Source organism: Cricetulus griseus, assembly GCF_003668045.3.
Source record: "Cricetulus griseus strain 17A/GY chromosome 1 unlocalized genomic scaffold, alternate assembly CriGri-PICRH-1.0 chr1_0, whole genome shotgun sequence".
Taxonomy (NCBI): Eukaryota; Metazoa; Chordata; class Mammalia; order Rodentia; family Cricetidae; genus Cricetulus; species Cricetulus griseus.
In genome coordinates this window covers 183699654-183722399 of record NW_023276806.1, presented here as the reverse complement: position 1 = coordinate 183722399, position 22746 = coordinate 183699654, and the positions used below count along the sequence as shown (strand labels likewise).

Here is a 22746-nt window from a genome sequence, read left to right as displayed (position 1 = left end):
ATCTGTGTTATAAACCAAAATAGATCACTACTTAAACCTTATCCTAGTTTGTTTCATGATAGTATGGCAGGGGACCGGGGGGGGGGTAGGGGTGGGGGGGTGTTACCATGACCCTTGTCGCTGTGCCTTGATGCCTACCATATAGAGAACACTATTGTACACTTTCTTGATTATATTTAATAAATCTGGATGGCCAGCCATGTGTCAGAAAAGCAAGATGACTCATAGACTGCTGACCTGCTGTGGTCTACACTGTAGGGAAATACAGTAGAGTTATTCTACTCAAAAAGAAAAATGTGAATTATGTCAGTCTGCCAAGAGATTGCACCCATAATCTGGATGGGTTTTGTTGTTAGAATATAGATGTGGATAAACCCAGATGCTGCTTTCCATGTTGATCAAATCTGAGAGGGAAGTAACATTTGGGGAAAAGAGCCAGGAGGGTAAGAAAAATAAAAATGGGTTGGTTACTTGACAGCTACATTTCAATGGCCTGCTGTGGAACAGAAGACAACAAAGGTATAAAAATCAAGAATAAGAAGACAAGGCACAAACTCCTTAACAGGTTGACCAGCTCTGGGAAGAGTGACAGTCATTGATTTTATAAGATCATGTGGCACTTCAAACATTTGGAGAGGATGGCAGAGAATAAGTGAAAGAGGGTGGTGGGGGCAGGGTGACTCTGACTGACACACAATGTATGTATGTAAGGATATTTGTATCATATATAAGAAAAGAAATGCATATCTAACAGTAAGTGAGTCTCTGGGCTGTATAAAGTAAGTCACTAGCACAAGGAAAACAAGAAAATAGACTTTAAAATGTCATCACAGCCATGCTAGCATTTCTCCAGAAGTACCACTGGAGATTTTATGCCCAACAGCTTTAAAAACTCCAGGTCAGATCAATCTAAGCTCAATGAGGCCATCTACTACATCAGTGTGTGTCTGGATGCTTCAGAGGGAAATCATGATATGAGGATGCCGGCCACTGAAGAGTTCTTATATGAGACAGTTCCCATAAATCTGATCCATGGAAGACTCTTTGACAAAGCTTAGGAAACAAAATGTGATTTTATTTCCCCTTCTCCTCCTGATATTTTTCTAGCAGCACAAGTTATTTTATTTCATTAGAGAATTTACAGACTAAACTCAAGAACACACAAGGCTATTTCAGTCCTTGGGAACCAACCAGAAAATTCTCTTCCTGTCTAATACAGACATCTGTGTCTTTTGAGAAAAAGCAACTATCTGGCCCCTCTGTGACATTCATGGAAAATATATTATCTCTCTTCTGTGCTGAAAAGCAGACTGGGAAAAAATAGCAACAGAAAAGATTTGAATCAAGCTATGGTGAACAGTAAGAAATAATGTTCTGCTACTGCTAACCCCTATTCCTACATGCTCCCAGCATCCAATTATTTAAAAGCCTAGAAACCAATCAGTCAAAGCCTGGAACCAAAGCAGCAAGCTACGAATGGCATCAGCAACTAGATTTTGAATTTCTGCGTGCCTTTGCAAAATTCAGCAGTGACTTGTAGTGAATGAGCATCTAATTAGGACATCAAGTACTATCGACTATCAGCATTTAGCTGCTTGGATGGACCTGACAAGCGGAGACAGAGTCTGTAGTCAGCATTCCAGGAAAGAAAGAATATGATAGGCAGGTCTTCACCCAGGGATTCTCAGCAATTCTGAGATAAGTGATCAGTCTAGCTTTTGTGTGAGAAGCCTTTTTCGAAAAATCTGGTGAGTCTGAGGCCTCAACCAAGAAATGACTCTTGGACATTTTGAATGATGTAAGGTCAATTTTCCATGACCTTCAAGATGCTACTGCTACTATGTTTTGATTATTTAAACTTCCTTTAAATATCCAATCATAAACACACAATCAGGAAGTTAACCTGAGATTACTCAATGTTAAAAAACAAACAAACAAACAAACAAAAACCAGCCCCAGAGAAGGTAGTGGCTTTCAGTAACACCTCTAAAGCTGACTCCTTTTATTTAAACATTTATTGAGTGCTGTTATGGGCTAAATATGAACTGTCCCCCACAGGCTCCAGATGCAACACTATTCTGAGAGCTGGAGGAAGCAGTTCCCTGGGAATGTGGAGGGGTCTGTGACTCCTGACCTCATTGTCTCTCTGCTTTGTGACTGCCACACCCTTCCCAGCAAGACAAACTGGAACTACAATAATGTATGAGTATATACAGCTGTAATTTAGCCTTCCCACTCGAGTTGTTTGTGTTATGTATTTTCTCACAATTGTAAGAAAGGTGGCCAATACAAGTACACACACACCATGTGCCAGGCCTTCAGTCTCCTGGTTCGGTCAGCTCTATTCTTATACTACATGGGCAAGATCCTGCTTGTCAACCTGTCACAAGCTAGGATCATCAGGAAAGATAAATCTTAATGAAGAAAGTGACTCCCATTGAATTGGCCTGTGAAGCAAAACTGCAGGGCACTCTCATAATTGATGACTGATGTGTAAGAGCCCAGCTCACTGTGAACAGTGCCATCCCTGGGCTGGTGGTCCTGGGTGGTATAAGAAGACAGGCTGAACAGGTCCTGGGAGCAAGACAGTAAGCAGCCCCACTTCCTTCCCTGCTTCTAGGTTCCTGTCCTGAGTTCCTGCCCAACTTCCTCCGATAATGGTCTACAAACTGTAAAACAAAACAACCCTTTCCTCCTCAAGTTGCCTATGGTTGTTATATTTTATCATAGCAACAGAAGCTGTGTCACAGCTAAGACAGCAGTTTGTCAAAAAATACAGTTTTATAATTACTTTCAATGGCAAGAGAAATAAGTTTATGGTTGTGCAAGGTATCAAGTGGGTGTCTAGAGTTCGTATACTGTCATTATCTAAAATGAACCTAAAACTTCACCTTATAAAGCTAAGAACATAAACCGCATAGCTATGGTAAAAAGCATGGAATAGTATGTCTGCTGCCTAGTATGCCAACTAGTCTAATATTGTCCCAGAATTTTAACTTTTTTTTTCTGATAATAAGAAATCTTTTTTTTTTGCAGATTTTTTTAATTTGAATTAGAAACAAGATTGTTTTACATGACAATCCCAGTTCCCACTCCCTCCCGTCCTCCCACCCACCCCCCACTAAAACCCTACCTATCACATATCCTTTCTGCTCCCCCTGGAGGGTGAAGCCTTCCATAGGGTGTCATCAGAGTCTATCCTATCCTTTGGATAGGGCCTAGGCCCACCCCCGTGTGTATTGGCTCAAGGAGTATTCCTCTATATGGAACGGGCTCCCAAAGTCCACACCTATGCTAGGGATAAGTACTGAACTACTACAGGAGGTCCCGTAGATTTCTGAGGTTTCTTCACTGCAACCCATGTTCCTGAGGTCTAGATCAGTCCCATGCTGGTATCCCAGCTATCAGTCTGGGGACCAAGAGCTCTCCCTTCTTCAGGTCAGCTTTTTCTGTGGGTTTCACCAGCCTGGTCTGGACCCCTTTGCTCTTTACTCATCCTTCTCTGCATCTGGATTCCAGTTCAGTTCAGTGATTAGTTGTGGGTGTTTGCTTCTACTTCCATCAGCTGCTGGATGAAGGCTTTAGGATGGCATATAAGTCAGTCATCAATCTCATTATCAGGGGAGAGCATTTAAGGTAGCCTTAAATGTTGCTTAAATTGTTAGGTGTCATCTTTGTAGATCTCCAGACATTTCCCTAGTGCCTGATTTCTCTGTAAACCTAAAATGTCTCCCTCTATTATGGTATCTCCATCGAATTTTAACTTTTTAATGAAGAATTATTAATAATATTATTAGGCCTTTAGTTTTCAGTGGTGTGTGTGTGTGTGTGTGTGTGTGTGTGTGTGTGTGTGTGTCTGTGTCTGTGTCTATCTGTGTCTGTGTGTATGTAGGCCAGAGGTCAACCATGAGAATTGTTCTTCAGGATCGCTACCTACCTTAATTTTTGAGACAATCTCTCACTAGGACCTGGGGACCATCACTTAGGTTAGTCTAGATGACCATTAAGCCTCATGGATCCACTTGTCTCCACTGCTCTAGCACTGGAATTACAACCATGTGTCAACATATCTGATTCTTTATGTGGGTTCTGGAAGTCAAACTCCGGTCTTTTAGCTTGCTCTGAGCTATGTCCCCAGCCTTGTGTTTTCAGTTTCTGATGTGCTCTAAAACATGGGAGATGTATATGCAATGTTTACTATTACATGTGATCAAATCTAAAAGATGTTCAGCAACCACTTATCCCTCTTTTATCTATTTTCTCCAGCCTCAGAACAATAAACACCTTCCTTTCAAAGAGAACATGCATGGCTCTTGCTGATAAACATGGTGCACTCAGACACAAGAGAGCTCGTGAAAATAATTTTTCAAAGACCGAGTGAAGATGGGAGGACTGAAAATCATTAGCATTGGTAGCCATTGGCAGGCCCCCCAACAATGGTGTATATATACTACAGCTTTCAGAAGGCATGAAAACACTGAACTGTAGTTTGCATAATGGTAGAAATATGGAGAATGGTGATTGTTTTGGAAATACAAGAGAGAACTAGAAATTGAGCTTTCCTGCCATAGAGTTCAATACGGCGGCCCAAGAAATACCTGAACAAGGACAACACCAGTTAACATGGCAACAAGGATGGGGGGAAATTCACAAGTCCCAGTCCTGTATAAAGACTGTAGTCTTCTCCCAGGATGAACCCCCCCTAATTTGATATCCAATACTAAGAGGTCAACCCTAAAATCATATACATATGAGCAACAGTAAATAGACTCAGCAAGCTATATTTATATATTTGTTCATTCATATATAATCACAATAATACTTTAAAGAAAAAAGAGGTCATAAATTTGGGAGAAAATGGGGGTGAAGCTATAAGAAAGAGAGGGAACTAGACAGAAACAATGTTAATAATACAGCATGCATATATAAAATTTAAAAATAACTTTAATAAAAACAAAGAATGACCTAATGCTATAAGCAGGCACCAACACAAGTAACTCTAAAACTAATTACAATAAAAGCTAGAAAATTATAAACTTGATAATTTACAGAAAACTCTAGCCTGCAGTGACAGAAAGTGGATCCGTGACTGCCTGAAAAGTTGCAGAGATAGGCAGTAAGGAAGGATCCCAAAGGATGCCTGGGAGTTTAGTGAGGAATGGGTGCATGCATCCCTTAGAGGGTCAAAATGCATTTAACTGTACATGTTAAATGTACATTGTTTGTAATGTGTCAATGACACTTTAGTCACACTATTCACAACAAATACAGTTTCTAGAAAAAAAAGCTCAAATTGTGTCATCCCATGTCTATGTTATTATTGTAAGGTTGAATCAGGTGCTCTTCCACTAAAAATGTGGTTATAGTTCAATAAACATATTACACTTTGAAGATCCCTACCTCTAAATGTATTTAATATGTTAAGCTTGGAACATTGAAGTTTAGGGATGAAGTGCCCTAAAGTGTTTACTTCCTCTCCTGATCATGGGGTATACTGGAAACTGTGGATCACTGCTATGAGGAGTTGTTGCACTCTTTAACACTAATACACACACACACACACACACACACACACACACACACACCACAAATCAAAATTCAGACTATGATTTCTCCTAGATGTGTACTACTTTTGTATTGCTGTAAAATGGAAAAATTATAGACCATGTTAGAAACCAGCCACATGGTACACATAAACACACATGCATGCACACACATATGTGTGTGTATGTGTGTGTCTATATGTTATTATACATACCAAGGTTGCTGTTATTTAACAATACCAGCAATAAGTTGCTTCAGCGGCAGAAACTCCAAACATCCCCAAAGCATTTATCTAGTGAAAAACCAAGTTCTAAATTCTTATTCCCAGTGAGTTTGATGACAAGTAGGAGACTCATAGGGAATGTAATCAACAGTTTCTGCCTTCTGTGAAGGTGAGTGATTGAACTGACCACACAAAAACCAGAAGGCACACCCCAGAGGAGCCCCAGAACCAGGAGGCACACCCCAGAGGAGCCCCAGAATCTATCCCAAATATTACATACCTGGAATTTTGGGGAGAGCCCCTTCATAATCACCAGAAGATACCAGGAAGATGCAGATTCTTGTTTTGGGGCTTTTAGCCTCACTGATAAAAGAACTTAAGGATAGACTGAAAACTCAAGGATAATTTTATTAGAATTTAAAAGAGTTCTAAATTGGGGCAAGCAATCTGTAAAATGTTGGTCCCTAGGAAGAGGATGGTAAAGAGAAGGAAGATGCCATAGTGTTTGAATTAAGCTGACAGAAGTCAGCCACAGAATGATGGGCAGACACATGGCAGGGGTTGGGGTGCGGAGCTCTAGAGAAAGTGTCAAGGGGTTCCTTTGTCCTCTTACCCACACACATGCTGGGACTCTGGCCAGAACCCAAAAGAAAGAGGAGAGAGAGAGAGAGAGAGAGAGAGAGAGAGAGAGAGAGAGAGAGAGAGAGAGAGAGAATATTCCTTTTTGAATCAAAACTCAGAGGAGGGAGCAGACCCACCCAAATCTCATGGCAACACAACAGGGACTGCAGGTGGGGGCAGTAATCCTGGGAGGAAAAGTGCAGTATCTCATTAAAAGGGTAATATTCCACCTCTCCTCAGCAAGGCTTAAGCTGAGTCTCCCCTTCTGGGGTGGGAGGGGTGTCCTATGTTCTGGAGTGGTGGTCTCTTGGCCAGCTGATTGACTAACTCAACCAGATTGGTGCTTTCCTTTTCTGGTAGTTTGTAAAGTTAGGGCTCCACCCAGCCAGAGAACTGTCCTCTTGGGCAGAAGGTGTTTTTCCTCTTAGTGATTCTTTCCTCAGTTCCCCCACCCCCACCCCTTCCCCACCCCTCCCTGTGTGTGTGTGTATACAAGGTGGTGGAGGGGTCGGGGTGAGGAGCGCGTTGAGCTATGCCCAGTGTTCTACTGTAGAAGGCAGTTGCAGTTGCATATCCCTGGGTGGTTGTCAATCTTGTTTGCCTCTAATGTGTGTTCTTCAGCATTAACATCATCCTCTTTGTACTCCAAGATCTTTCCTTCACATAGAAAGGCACTTGGTAACTGTGCCGGTTCTCTTAGCAGAAGAACAGATAAAAAGCTAAACAAGAAGCTTTTCAACAAAAACGGTGCTCTAGCTACTTCAAAGATAAAATTAGTTTGTTCTAAGTTGGCTTTTTATTCAACTTGTGAAATCCAACAAACTACAACTTTTAATTAATTAATTAATTAATTTAATCTATTTATTTTGAAACAGAGTCTTACTATGAAGCCCTGGCCTAGAACTCACTTTGTGGCCCAGGCTGGCCTCAGACTCACAGAGATCCACTTCGACCTTAGTCCTAGGATCAGAGATGTACATCACCACTTCCAGCAAAGAATGTCTTTTGTTCATGCTCATTATACCACAGTGAAATATCTGACGTAACTATAGATGCCATTACAGACTCAAATAGAAAGTTAAGTGTTAAAGACAAAATTATGTATTGTGTGAATTTTAGCAGAGTGCAATGTTATGGTAAAAACTGTGTTCGTGCAGAATTCAGAAGCCTTCAGAACAGAAACGTGCTTGTGATACTGCGTGGTACATGCACACCTAATAAGGGCCTCCGAGAAACCTGCTGTATTTCCCTAGTTAAAATAGACTCTATCTGCCAAGACATGAAAAGGTTAAACACACACATCTGAACAAGGTTAGAGTAACTGAACTACAAAGCTTTATAGGCAAATTGGTGTTAAGCTTCATTGTGAAAATAAATGCTTCGCCCCCACCTTGCTGCTGGATAGCCAAGTCAGCCTCTAAACTTTTAGGCAGAGTGCAAATGGTTGCCTACACCCAATTAGATCCAACGGTAGCACTGGCATGATCATGGGTTTTTAGAAATGTTTAAGTTTTAAAAGAACCATTTTGACAATCAATGTAAGTGCCTAAAAATAACATGCACACTCACACACACAAACATACACACACACACACACACACACACACACACACACACACACACACTTTAACCACATCCCTGGCACTTTAGAAATGGAAGAAGCAACATTACAAAGCCAGAATAAGAGAGTAATGTGACCTCCATTGACTGCTGTAACGGGCCAGTTTCATGAGTGTGTGACTTATGCACTCACACAAGGTTCTCAGGCTCCGAAGGCTTCCATACTTGATTTCCTGCCCTGTTGTCTTCTTGACATCTTAGTAATTGAGGAAGAGACCCCATATTTTTGTGTTTGCACTTGTCTCTGAAAATTCGGTAGCTAGTCCTGTTCTTAAGGACCTTTCATTGCCAAGGGGAATTCCCAGGAAACTTCAGCCATCTTGTCTTTGAGAAAAGTCAATACATCCAGCATCTCACTTCCAATTATTTCATTTTCACCTCTGAGGCTGGGCAGAAATAGAAGGGCAGAGGGGGAAATGGTTTTTAAAGGGCACTGGAGTATTTGAAAACCTCAGCCAATATTCCATTAGGCAGTTCAAATGGTCCTTGTCATTCCGCAATTGCCTCGCCCACTTCCTGCCTAATCCCCGGTTAAATGCCACCATTTTCAGCCCAGAATCTTCTGCTTATTATGAAACGTTTAATCTTGTTGCTGTTGTTGTTAGTGGTGGTGGTGGTGGTGGTGGTGTGTGTGTATGTGTGTGTGTGTGTGTGTGTATGTGTGTGTGTGTGTGTGTGTGTGTGTGTTATTTTTAATTCCCCATCACTTTCTACAGCTTAGGGATAATGTTATTAAAGCATTCTCCCAGGCACAGGTAGGAAGCTCTCAGAGCATCACTATTAATCCAGACCAAGTCCATTTTGAAAGAAAGGGAAAGGAGATTTGTAAAGGGCACGAGCTGACCTTGGCAGATACTCACAGTGGGGACAAAACCTGATGTTCTGCAGAGGTGTCTGCAAAGAAACAGAATGACATTGCCCTCAGCACAAGATGCCCCAGTGACTAATTTTCCCTTAGCCTTTCCTTCACTCAGCCTTCTATCCCATGAACTATATATTGGATTTTGTTCTTGTTGTTTTTAAGACAGAATTTTAGGTATCCTAGGCCAGACTCCTGGCTCTACCTCCTACAACCACCCCTACTTCTTGGTTTGTCTTAGTCATTTCAGACTGCTATAGCAAAATGCCATTACTTGGCTAGTTTATAAATCACAGAAATGTCTCACAGTTCTGGAGTCTGGGAAGTCCAAGATTGAGGAGCTACCAGAATTGTTGTCTAGTGAGAGTTGGTGTTGTGGTCATAGACAGTGTCTTCACAGTCGATCCTTGAATAGGGGAATGGGCAAGTTAGCAGTTGAGACAATCTTTTATAAAGACACTAATTTCACTCAGGAAGGCTCAGCTCTCTTATCTAATCACTTCCACAAAGCCCCATTCCCTGATTCTGTCTCACACAGATGGTTTCAGCACCCAATTAGGGGAGATATTCTGACCGTAAAAATAATCTGTTCTTTGGGTTTTCTTCCTTAAATGTACAAAAATCCTACTCAGTCATGGGGAAGCCCAAGATTCCATCAGAGATGGAGAGTACCCAGGGAAGATATATGCAATCAGCCATTCACCAGTTGGAAATACTTCCCTATTTTGACAGTAATACTTATGACACTAGCACTGACCAACTGAATATCACCTTTATTAACAGGACTTCTTTGGCTCAAGTAAACCTGGAATTAACATAAAACTGTATTGGAATTCCTTCCTCATTACCAGCTTAGTACAGTATTTCAATAAGTTACTTGATTCCTGGCCCTATGCTTCCTTTTCTGTAAAACTGGAATAATTCTTCATAGTTCTTTACATGAGAAAACATATATAAAGAGCTTCTCATCAACTCACTCAAATCAAATTGACTGCTCACACCAAATGCAAGAGTATGTTCCAGGGGGAATCTAACACTGGAAAAGAACAAGAAATGGGCTTACCCTTTGTTGGTCAGAGAACGTGTGCCAGGCCCTGGGCTGGTGGTGCCTTCCATGTGTCAAACAAGTAATCCTCAAGTGGCTTTGTGAAATGGAAATTTCTGTTCTCATAAACGTGTGTGTGTGTGTGTGTGTGTGTGTGTGTGTGTGTGTGTGTGTTTAGAGAGGTTTACAAACACAGAGACCGAGAAACTCTATAATCTGCCATCTTGTGCAAGCTGTAGGCTCAAGAAAGCTGGTTGTACAATTGAAAGCCTGGGAAACAGGGGAGTGAGAGTATAGGCTAAAGTCTGAGTCTATAGGCCTAAGAACAAGGATATAGAAGGCAAGGGAGGCAGACATCCCAGCTCAGAGAGAGAGAGAAAGAGAGAGAGAGAGAGAGAGAGAGAGAGAGAGAGAGAGAGAGAGATTGTCTTTGTTTTCTTCTCAGCCCCTCAGTGAATTGGATGATAGAAGCCTGTATTGGGAAGGCCATTTGCTTTACTCAATCCATTAATTCAAATGTTAATCTCTTCCAGAAACACCCTAAGACACACCCAGAAATTATGTTTAATCAGATATAAGGGCATCCTGTGCCCAGTTAAGTTGACACATTAAATTAAGCATCAGAGGAATTTTGGGGCTGACCTATTGCAAATGGGGAAACTATGATTCAGAAAGAGTAAGTAATTGGTGTGTCGTGTACAAGCTGTGAATATTGCCACTGAAGTCAGAGACCTTGGCTTATATCCCAGCTCTGCAGAAGTTACCAAATCTCTCCAAGCCTCAGTTTCCTTATGCATAAAAGAATAACAAGAGCATCGAATTACCCAGAGTTCTGACGGGAAACAGATGGCACAGGGAAATGGAGGATGACTTGCAGAGGTCTGGGCAGGATCAAAGGAAAATATGAAAACTGGAAAAGCACATGGGAGCTGGATCAGGATAGAAAGAAAGGTCTGGTAAGTGTGGGGCGCCCTACCAACCTAGGACTGAAGAGCAAGGGAGTGGCCCTGGGAACCTCCTGAAAGCTGAGGCTTGCAGCTGCCTATACCTACAGCTATAGCTGTAGGAGAAGACAGGGAACTGGAGCACCAGTCCCAGGAAGAAGAACATGGCCACTGCCAACTGGCAGCAAGAAGGGAGTGTGCCAAGAGGATCAACACCCTAACCTTACTCCCCCATCCTGACTTCTCATTGGCTCAACTGGGGACTAGAGAGCAAGGAAGCCAACTTCTGTACACTCACAGCCACCAACTGTCTAGTAGAGGTAGGATATCAGTCACAGATGCTGTGATAGTCAGCGTTCTCTGAATATCTGTCATGGATGCTGTGATGGTCAGTGTTCTCCAGGGAAACAGAATCAACAGCAAAATGTATTCACACTTGTGGGCATCAGGAAGACAGTCAAAACAACAGACAAAAGAGGGATATTCTACTTTAAGGAATTAAAGATGATCAGGAGAACTACTGTGTCTAAAATATGCAGCATCAGCCAGCAGGAGGGAAATTCAGACAAGGGTTAATGCTGCAGTCCTGAGTCCAAATTCTAGAGAGCAGCAAGCTGGAAACTCAGGCAGGATTCTGTGTGATGGGCCGTGAGGAGAGCGCCCTCTTCAGGTAGTGGCCTTTGCTCTTAGGTGTCCAGTTGGTTGGCTGAGGCCTGTCCACATTATGGAAAGTAATTCTGTTTAACTCATCTCACCTAGGCTCTGGATACAAATCAGTGGTAGAGTGCTTATCTAGCATGTGTTGGGTCCAATCTCCATCAATGAACAAAAATTTTAACTAATTCAAACATTACATTATATGGATATATATATATGCATATTATATATATTATATACTTACACAGTGTGCACTGTTGAGAGACAGAAGTCCTGAGTGAGGGAAGCATCAAGTGAATATGTATTAATGACATGAGCATAGCCAGGCCAAGTACCCCAAAGCTTCAGACCCATGGGAAAATGGCAAAGCCTTTCTTGAGGGTTCAAGTATGGATGTTGATACCATGTGAAGGAAATGTCTGCTGTAGCTCTCTCCCCTCAGATGTTCATTGCCAGAAGACTGCTACCACAGAGTCATTAGGAACCACAGCCTAACAAAGTTGGCATATAGTGAAAGACCCCCCCCCCCCCCCCCCCCGCCCTTAGCTTTTTCTTTTAGTTTGCCTCCTCCTCCAGTCGGCAGCTGGCGGGGCACGCGGCGAATACATCCTCCCCTGCACTCCCCGACCCTTGATCCCCACAGCCGCCGGCTCCCACTTCCCCGACGCCGCGCAAGGCCGGCCCCCGCCGGGCCCAGAACGCGAGCCGGAATCAGCCAGCAGCCCATGAGCGCACGACCAGCTGCCGGCCTGCTGGCTCTCCCCCAGTCGGTTCACCCCAGCGGGGCTCGCGCCCCTGGCACGCCCGCCTGGCACCGCGCCCCGAGGAGCCCGCGGCGGCGAGAGGGCGCCCTTCCCCCCCCCCAGGCCCCGCTTGATGGGGATCGCTCCGTCCCAAGGTCAGCCATCTGGACGCAGCCGTTTCGCCTGACTACTAGACCTTGAGAAAATGCTGATTTGATGCTTTTCGCTTCTGTACTGTGCTTTTACTCCTATATAAGGACCCCCCTTCCGGGGCTCGGGGCTTGGCCTAACAGAAGCTAAGCCCCCGGGTACCCGCGCCACTAATAAAGCCTCTTGCTTTTTGCATCCAAGTTCGTGGACTCGATGATTCCTGGTTGCGGGTCTCCTTCTACGAAAGTACCTCTTCGGGGGTTTTTCAATAGTTTTAATCATGACAGATATCTACTCCATATCTTAGACCAAGTATTCTGCAGATAGTAGAAAGTAAAAATAATATAATGTTGCCTCTGGTATAAGACATATCCAGTGAATGTTACATTATTGATTGTACCTGACTCTTGAGTAGTATGCCACTCGTTCCTGTTAACTTTGTAGTGGTTAACCTTGAACCTTCTCTCTTTTCTTGTCTTCATCTTTATCTTTATATGATAAGGTTTTCTGAGGACCTATTAGGTCAATACTATGATTACTAGATGACTTGCTGCCATTAAAGAGGAATTCAGTGCTAGATGGCTGTAAGATCCCTACTTCTTGGACTGGGGAACTGATGCCTTATGGACTAACACCTGCCTACTGGGTGTTGGGGGAATTACTGCAGGATTAAGAGATGTGTTCAAAAATTTCTTCCCTGCACAATTGCAGTTGTTTATTCAAAACTCAAACAAAATTAAGTAGTATCATATTTACTTAGGAGGCTTTCTACAACTTCTTTTTTTTGCGGTCTGAAATCGCTATGGTTTAATGGCAGAATGGCTTTATTTCTTTCTGTACACTGATGAGTGCCCATTGTGATGTCCACATATTGATGGAATCCTACATGCCTTCACACTATCTTTTGCATTGAGGAGGAAGCACACTAAGTTGGAAGGCATAGATTTTTCAATTATCAATGGAGGCAGTTTTCCTTGCCTTTCTGTCTGGACAGACATTACTATTTTAGAATATGCTGGGTTTTCTCTTTGAGAGGTGAACATACATAGCCAGAAGGATGGTTATAGCCACGGATATAATGCGACGTTGGGGGGTATCCTGGGAAGTCCACACTGTTAGTACAGATAATGATGATATTCCCTTCATAGTGCTTGATGAATACTATGTCGATAAAGTTTCTAGGGGAAATTGAGCCCATGGCAAAACTTTGTGTAATGGTATGTTATATAAATGTGTCCGAATCAATCTTGTGTACCACATTGTACCCTCTCAATGATTTGTTCCATGTAACTCTGTTCTCAGGTTGGTAGAGGAAACTGGAGAGCTTAGCTGTTGATTCTGGAATTATTCCTTCAATATAATATAGATTTCCTAGGAGTATTCTAGAGGTCTTGCTGGAAACTTTTTTGAAGATTTAAGTACTTTCCAGCCAGATATATCTTGAGTGTAAGCTAAAACTTAAGCAGTTTGTTGGGCAATTGTCTTATAGCCCATCTACCTTTCTTCACAAACCTAGTCCAGAACTTTAGTGCCCACTGATAACTATTCTCCAAATCTCCATATCTGTTAACCTGATGATGTAACATTGGATGAATTTGAACTAGAACGTATTCAGATGGAAGTCAGGGATGTCTTCAGCCATAGGTCCGTGGAAAACAGACATAGACCAATTTTGGGACAGCATCTTTTGTTGATAGATCACTCGGTGGCAACTTGATTCTTCCCACCTCATATCCTGCCCCAGCCTGATAGACAGGTTCACACAAGTTAGTGATCTTTATGCTTGTATATTTTCCCTCTTTTTGTGCAGCCCGACCGGGTTCCTAATCCACGTTGGGTCACTGCAATTCTTTCCTGAGAATCAAGGTCCCCAAAGAGTTTGTTAAATCCCAGGACAAGTCCATTCGACTTTCTTCAAATCTCCTGCGTGTTTGAAAGGCCCAGGAGGGTCAGAGCTAGGGGACCGGATGGGGATGGTGGCCGAGGAAGGGCACAAAGGGCAGAGTGAACTTAATTGACCTGGTACCTATCATGGGAGGGGATGCTCTGGAAGACTTGGGCTGAGGATCTGGCTCTCTGAAAGGGGACCCGCTACTGAGGGCGCCTCCTAGTCTCCTATAGCCTAGATCCCTCCACAATCCCAGGGAGCCCAGCCCGCCAGTCGCGCTGAGTGACAGAGAAGAGCAGTGGCCGGGGTGAGGATGGCGTGGGCCCCTGATGGAGTCTAAACCTTCCTGCCCAGTGCACAGAGAAGACAAGAGAGAAACCCCACCTCCCCCGAGGGACTGCCATCTAACGCCCCTCAATGCCCTTTGACCTCTGAACTCTGCGCAGGGCTTTGGAGCCCCCCCCACACACACACACCTCCCCTAGCCTAGTGCTACCTATGCGCCCCGCGGACAGGCGGTGCCATGTTGGTTTGGTTTGAATGGGAGCACGAGCGGGCGTGGCGCCTGCCTGTGGCGACTGAAGGAATAGCGGTCCAAGGAGGGCGGAGTCCGGTTCAGGGATGCTTTGTCGCCTGGGCCTGGGCTTTCGACCGAGGGTCTGCTAGTGTGAGCTTTAAAAGTGTCTCTGTGAGATGTCGTGCATCCTTCCCCAGCTGCACGGTGGAGGAGGAGGAGGAGGAGGAGGAGGAGGAGGAGGAGGAGGAGGAGGAGGAGGAGGAGGAGGAGGAGGAGGAGGAGGAGGAGGACTTTCTACAACTTCTATTGTGTTGCTGTCACTTGTAAATCTGCGGGTGGAATTTCAGATGTTAGTTCCTAAATTCATGTCCTCACTAATTCTTTTACTGTCCAAGCAAATCTTGAGGGCTAGGATTGAAGAGGACAAAGCTTGGGAATACTGTGAGCCTGAGCCTGTTCTCTTCTTTCCTGTCCTTCCTTCCCAACAGGGGAGAATCTTGGGAAGTCAGAGACCCAGGTTCTGGACAAGCTGTGTACTTTGCAGGGCCCAGTGCAAAAGGAAACCTATGTGCTTTGTGTGTGTGTGTGTGTGTGTGTGTGTGTGTGTGTGTGTGTGTGTTGTCTGTAATTCTTCAAAACCTTTATAATTTCTATAGTTGTGCCTTCTGAACCTTCTCATTGGGAGTCCAAGATCATGGATTCTCACAGCTGCCCTATGAATCCACTTAGCATGCTTCTTATGCGTTCAGGGAGGACCTAAGGCAAAGAGAAAGTGGAGAGATCACATGGTCTTGGGTTGTTGACAACACTGTCGTTGCTCCAGACCTCTACTCCTTGCCTTCTAACTCTGCCACAGTGCCTGCCACAAGGAGCAACAGGAAGCTGTTCATTCTGAGACTCACGAGGGACAAAGGTACTCAGGACCTGAACCCTTGGAGGAAGCCGTGATGTGATCCGGACTCCCCCAGGAAGAAACGTTGATTTCCTGTCCTCTGGCATCTAAGTTTTCCTCATGTCTCCACAGCCTCCAGAGTTACATCAGTGCAAATGTGGGCCTCTTGTGCAAGAGCATCGCTTCTGTGTGAGAGTTTCTCACTTTTCCCCTCCCACTTAAAGTGCGCTTTATTTCGGTTTTGAATTTTTATAAAGAAATTATGAAAACTGAGAATTTGTATCTTCAGTAGTCAAGTAGTTCATGAGGGCTGATTGTCATCACCTTTTCCTTAAATACTTGTGTGTCATTGGGTACCTTGAATGCATGGAATCACCTCAGTAAAACTCCCAAACACCACAAACGGGGTTCCTGTGCTGGAGAGCAAGGCTTTTTTGTTTGTTTTGATTTTGTTTTTTTGAAACAGGGTTTCTCTCTATTGCTTTGGAGCCTGTCCTGGAACTCCCTCTGTAGACCAGGCTGGCTTTGAACTCACAGAGATCCACCTGCCTCTGCCTCCCGAGTGCTGGGATTAAAGGCATGGGCCACCAGCACCAGGCTTGGTGAACATTTAAAGTACGCCACTGCTTTGGTTTCAGGCTCTGCTGTTGAATCTTCGCAGAGTTCATAGGAGACTCTGATCTCACCGCCCTAACATAGCTAATAATGGGAGCAATGAGGGAAAGAAAACTCCTAAGTATTAATATTCAGAAAGAACCACACACAGGGCCAATCATCCTGTGTTTCCTGATTCCATTCCCCTCCAGTCTCCATCTTCCTTTAACTGTAACCTGAGGTATATTTCTCCTTTTGAAGGGAAAAATTAATTTTTATAAAATCATTAAAGAGTCTAGCACCTGAGACTTCTCATATAAGGCTTATATAAAATTTCATCTTTTAAAAAATCAGGAATGCTTATGGGTTTCCTTCCTGGAGAACCACAAGGGATTCTGATTCTATTAGAATACTGGCCAAGAGCTGCGTGTGCAGTGGGTGGTTAATTGATGGGTCAGACACTGCAGGAAAGTTAAGCAGGTAAGTTCCAGCACTACCCGATGTAATTAGGATATATGCTTAGTGATTTGCAAATTAGACAAATAGTGTATTGTGTTTGAAAACCAGATCTTGATCATGTCCTATTAACAAGACATATAATCCAATGAATTCTTGCCCCCAAAGAGTTTTATATCCCACATTATAATTCACTATCCAAATAGATTTACTATCACAAATTCCAAACAGATTTTTAAAAATCTTTGGGCCTGTATGTATGCATGCATGGGTATAGTGTGTCAGGGTGTGTAGACACATGCCATGACTGAAAGCGGTGGAAGTTAGAGGACAACTTTGTGGGACAAATTTGGGTAGAAGTGCTGGGATTATAGACACGTGCTGCTGTTTCCAAATTTGTGTGGGTTCTAGGGAGTCTAACTCAGGTTGTCACACTTGTGTGACAAGCACTTTACCCACTAAGCCATTCCCCAACCACTCCCCAAATGGAAAATTTGCATTTATTTTTGCTACATTATGACCCTTATTCTGAAATGTTCATTTTATTCAGCAGACACATTGAGTCCTTCTTGGTACTAACCATGGGTTAGCTTCAATGGGAGTACAAACGTGCAAACCAGAAACCATAAATAATATTTCTGCTGCCGTGGGCTAGTGTTTCAGTTTGGAAGAGATGGTAGGTACATGTACATAAACACAGAGTTAAGAGAGGCAAGTGTGGTAGTGCCTGACCATGTGGATGCAAGTTAGAATGTGGAACTGGGAAGGCTCTACCGGGAACTGATATTTACTTTGAGCTCTAAAGAACATTCTGCAATCAAGAGAAAAGCTATCTATTGGAAGCAGTCAGTCAGCATAGTAAAGGTCCCAAGGAAAGAATGAGTTTGTCATTTTCAAAGACAAAACACTTGTGCAGAGTCTGTACAGTGAAGGCTAAGAAGACACCAGAAGCCAGATCACGGAGAGATCTTAAGCTAGACTATGGAGTTAGGAATTCATTGTATGTATGATTAGAGGTCATTGGTTGGTTTTAATAGAGGAAGTGATGTAATGATTCATATGTTTAAAAGATCCCTCTGGGTGCCTCTCTGGGAAGAAAGTCAAGTGGTATGAAGGGATGGCATAAAAATAAAACAAAACAAAATCTGTAAAGTGACTAGCTCAGGCTTTCAAAAATGTAGTAAAATGTGTTGTCCACAGGAGCTGACAGAGATCCCACTATCACAACATTTCATTTTTTGCAACTGGTGGAAATATGATGTTTGGACTAAAGCTATAGGAGGAGAAAGGGTGGCTTGGAGACATGACTTGGAGTGATGATACAACGACTACCGATGTATTGATTATAGAAGGGGAAGAGACAAGAAATCAAGGCTTCCTTTTTTGGCTTAAGAACCTATTGCACACTGACATGGAGAGTGATAATCTAATAACATGAAAATTGTTCATGGAGAAAAACCTTTAAGAACAAAAGAGTTCTGATTTATCCACACTAAGTAAGGAATGTCTATTTATCATTTTTATGTCTTTAAGCTATTTTAAAATATTGTATGACAACAGTTGTTATGTTTATGACTATGATTATACACACACATTAAGTTACACCCTAAGGACAACTTGTCCTAATTCTGAATTGAACCCTCAAGCGTACTTTAATAAAATGACATCAGAAAATCTACTCTCCAGATGGCACTACAATAGGATTTTAGCTATTGTTATTTCTAGACAACACTAAATCATTGGCAAATTAGCATAAAGAATATTATAAAAATAAAAAGGAACATAAATAGATTTTCACTGGCGCAACTGTGAATGCTGATTACACTGGTGAAAATGTATACATCCATTCTTGTGTTCTAGAGAAACCATTTAGCCTCTAATAAACACGATATAGTCGATTTAGAAACTACTTTAGTCTATGCACTGTGACTATAGCACAAATCTTGGTCATTTAATGATGCTCTTCTCAGTATTGGTTCTAAGACTGCCAAGCCAACTATGAAGCCAAGTATCATTTCTCTACTATATTATTGGGTCTGATCCAAATGAGAATTTTATCATCATTTAGCTAACCCACCTGTAAAACAAAGAGACAGGATTTTGTCAAGCTTAAAACGACATCAAAAGCAAAAAATGGGAGAGTGGAGGGAGAGGGAACTGGGATTGGTGTGTAAAATGACATTTTTAATTTAAACAAAAAAATTAAAAAATAAAACTATCTCTAGGGCTGTAGAGATGGCTTAGAGATTAAGAGCACTGGCTACTCTTCCTGAGTTCAATTCCCAGCAACCACTTGGTGGCTCACAACCATCTATAATGGGAACTGGTGCCCTCTTCTGGCATGCAGACAGAACATTGTATACTAAATAAATAAACATTTTAAAAAATACCTATCTCTAGTACAGTATGATTATGTGTGTAGAAAATTCTAAAAGTCCACTAAGACTACTATTAAAACTAATAATGAGTCCTGCATAACAGACCACAAAATCAACATACAAAATCAATCCATTTTTACTTGCAATGAAAAATTCAAAGATAAAATTAAATAATTTCATTTTCATCAAAAAGAATAAAAATTCTCTTTAGCACAGCGGTTGCCAAACCTGTGGGTCTTGATGCCCTTTGAGGGTTGAACAACGGTTCACAGGAGTCACCTAAGACCATTGGAAAACACAGATATTTACATTACAATTCATAACAGTAGCGAAATTATAGATATGAAGTAGCAGCAAAAATAACTTTATGGTTAGTGGTCACCACAACATGAGGAACTCTATTAAAGGATTTCGGCATTAGGAAGGAACCACTACTATAACAAAGTCACTAAAAGGAGTTTAAATTTTACACTCTCAAAACTCTAAAATGTAGCTGAAAGAACACCACAAGACATCCCTGGCATGGTGATGAACACCCATAATCTCAGGATTTGGAGGTAGAGTCAGGAAAATCAGGAGTTCAGTCATCCTCAGCTACATAAAGTTTGAGATCATCCTGGAGAAATGTGAACAAATACATATTCACTCCTAATAGGGAACGGAGAGCAGACAAGAGTAAAGATACCACCAAGTCCGACTTGGGGAACCAATGAGTTTTCTTGGAGTTACTTATAGGAATATGGGTGAGTAGGAGTATAAATGACTCAAAGACAATAGCATCACCAAAGCCCGCTACAGCATGGGTGACAGATCACAAAGGCTGGAAACCTGAAGTATGTTGTATGATTTACAGGCAGATTGGCAGGTTGGAGAAGTCCTTTCCCTGAGTCTTAGCTGTATGAACCTCTTCTAGGCAGCTGTGCTATTTGTTTCTTGTAGTTGGCTCAGCTGCTCTCTGTTTCTTCCAGGAAGATGGGCTTGTCTGAGAGTCTCCTATGCAATTTGGCTTCCCTAGGAGTGACTCTTGGCATTCTTTCTGCTTATATACTCCAGAGGAGGGGGCACCTAGTGAATCTGGTTGGTTTCAGGGAGTTCTTGAAACTATTTTAGATGTTTGTTTCCTGTCTTAGTGACTTTCCCTATAGGATGGAATGTTTCAGTCTAGGAAGAAACTGCTACACAGTTTGTTTTGTTTTGTTTTTATGTTTTAAAGGGGAAAGACATCCCATGTTCAAAGATCAGAAGACTAAATGTGGTTGAAGAGACAATGTTCTGCAAACAACTTTAATACAATCCCTATTGAAGACTCAACTGAAATTTTACTCTAAAATAGGTATGAAAATGTAAATATCCCACAATAGGTAAAAAAAAATCTTAATAAAAAATGAAGGGTAGAATTGAAGGATTCATATCTCACAAAAGAAAAGCATCTTGGCAAGGTAACCCGAACGGTCTTTCTACCCTGTAGTCATGGATTTTAAGTAAATCCAGTCCATGAAGCTGTGTATGCTCTTAGCACATCCAGGCAGGAACAGTGATAGAATAGGAAATATTTGTAAAGGACTGTTGAAAGCAAGAGTGGCATAAAGAAACAAACTAGAGTGATAAAGATGATTGTTAGGTGATCAGCAAATATTCAATTTTTCCATATTGCTGAGTCTTGTCTCTGTGTTTTTCTTTCTTTTTCCATCTTCAATGTTAGAAAAAAAAAATCATGCCGCCGGGCGTTGGTGGCGCATGCCTTTAATCCCAGCCCTCTGGAGGCAGAGGCAGGCGGATCTCTGTGAGTTTGAGGCCAGCCTGGTCTCCAGAGCAAGTGCCAGGATAGGCTCCAAAGCTACACAGAGAAACCCTGTCTCGAAAAACAAAAAACAAGAAACAAAAAAACAAAAAAGAAAGAAAGAAAAAAATCATCTCTGACACTCCATGATCCAACTGGATGCAACAGTATGCTCAGAAAAAATCTGCTTCTCTCTCCTGTCTTTCAGGTCTATAGAGAAAATATCTTCCAACAATTCAGCCCCAATGTTTTGGAAAATTGTGTTTATCATCTGTGTTCTCTTTAACAGAGTACACCTTTCCCTGCCATGTCAGACACAAACCTTTCCCCATCTCACCCAGTCTAGCTCCATAGCAGCCCTCACCCTTGATCTCCTGGCTTCCTGATTTCTCCTCGATTCCTGATTTCTCTTCATTACAGGACTCTTCTTCTTTATTCTAGACAAACTTTGATCTTATTTATTTCTTCCTTCTTTCAAAACTCTCTTTTCAGTTCCTCTCAACTTCACCTTCCCTCTAATTGGTCAGCTCATTGAGGCTCTTTGCCAGACACAGGCAGCTTCAAATGAAAGCCACCAGCTTGGAGGAGGAAATAGCAGACTGTGATTGAACATAGTCCATGCTGTCTCACAATGCTGGCAAGCAAGGCTGTAACTGCAGATGGCTGTGTTTACCCAACTGTTTAACACCGTGGCTATTCACCATGGAGTCCAAGTATGGACTGACCAAAATTCCCAACTCAAAAATAAATTCCATACATAGACGTGTAGGTAGAATTCAGATATAAAGAAAAATGTTTCACCACAGAGATGGTGAAAAGACAAGGCAAGCCACACGAAATAAAATCCCCCCTCCACAGTAAACAGGAAGGCTTTTCCAATATTCTTTCAAATCTGCAGTCAAATTCAAGCACGTCGTCACTTAGGTTTGGGGAAATCTGCTGCCTTGTTTTTTTCTTTTTATCTTTACCTTTTTTCCTTATGTCTTTTCAGTGCACAAGGAATGGGTAGTGGATCTTCCCACATTTTAATCGCAGCTCATTAAGCACCATCCAGTAAGGGTAGCCAATCCTTTGACTACCACCAAGTCAGTTTCCTCACCATGCTCTCTCTGCCCTGCTTACTTCATCCATTATTGAGAATCAAAATAGTGTGTGGGTTTTATTGTAAATTCTACATAGTCATGAATTCTTACTATATACCCATTATCAAAACAAGGTATGCATCTACATTATTTTTTTTTTTTAGAGAACGACTTGCAAAGCAGTATGTTCACTGTGCCTGGGCAGACAGATGCTTTGTTATATATAGTGATTTTTACATCATATATGTCCAATAAATAACAGCATCACTGATTTTATCTCTCGTCATTCCTCAGTAACTAAAATTTCAGCAGAACCTAGCACTTAACTAGAAGAAATGGTTGGAGTCTAAGTACTTGAAATGGAAATTCCACACTTAAATTCATGGTAAGCTACCAATGACTTCCAAGCTCAAAGTGGTCCACTGTAGAAGGCATATGCTTCGTTCTTTACAAATTCATGATCTTTCCAAGGCTTACTCTTTTGTAATACAAGAGCCAGATGACAGAAAACAGCTACAAAATGCTGTTTTATGTGCTTGATAGAACCACTGCATCATGAACACACAGCCGTGTGGTTGTTGGAACGTGACTAGGGCTATCAACAGTCATGGACATGGAGGAGTCTCAAGTGATCATGACTGTTGAAGGAGGAGCACTCACTATCATCAGTTGTGTGTCCCCCTGGTTAGCCTGCCATTCTCCTGTGGATAGTTGAATATCCATGGTCATCCAGAGAGCCCTGGTTAAACTCAG

The 22746-nt window shown here is 42.2% G+C and overlaps 1 pseudogene; it reads right to left on the bottom strand.

Annotated features, from left to right (window-relative positions):
• Positions 1 to 13206: 13206 nt before the first annotated feature.
• On the bottom strand, positions 13207 to 13900 carry LOC100770351 (annotated as a pseudogene).
• Positions 13901 to 22746: the final 8846 nt, after the last annotated feature.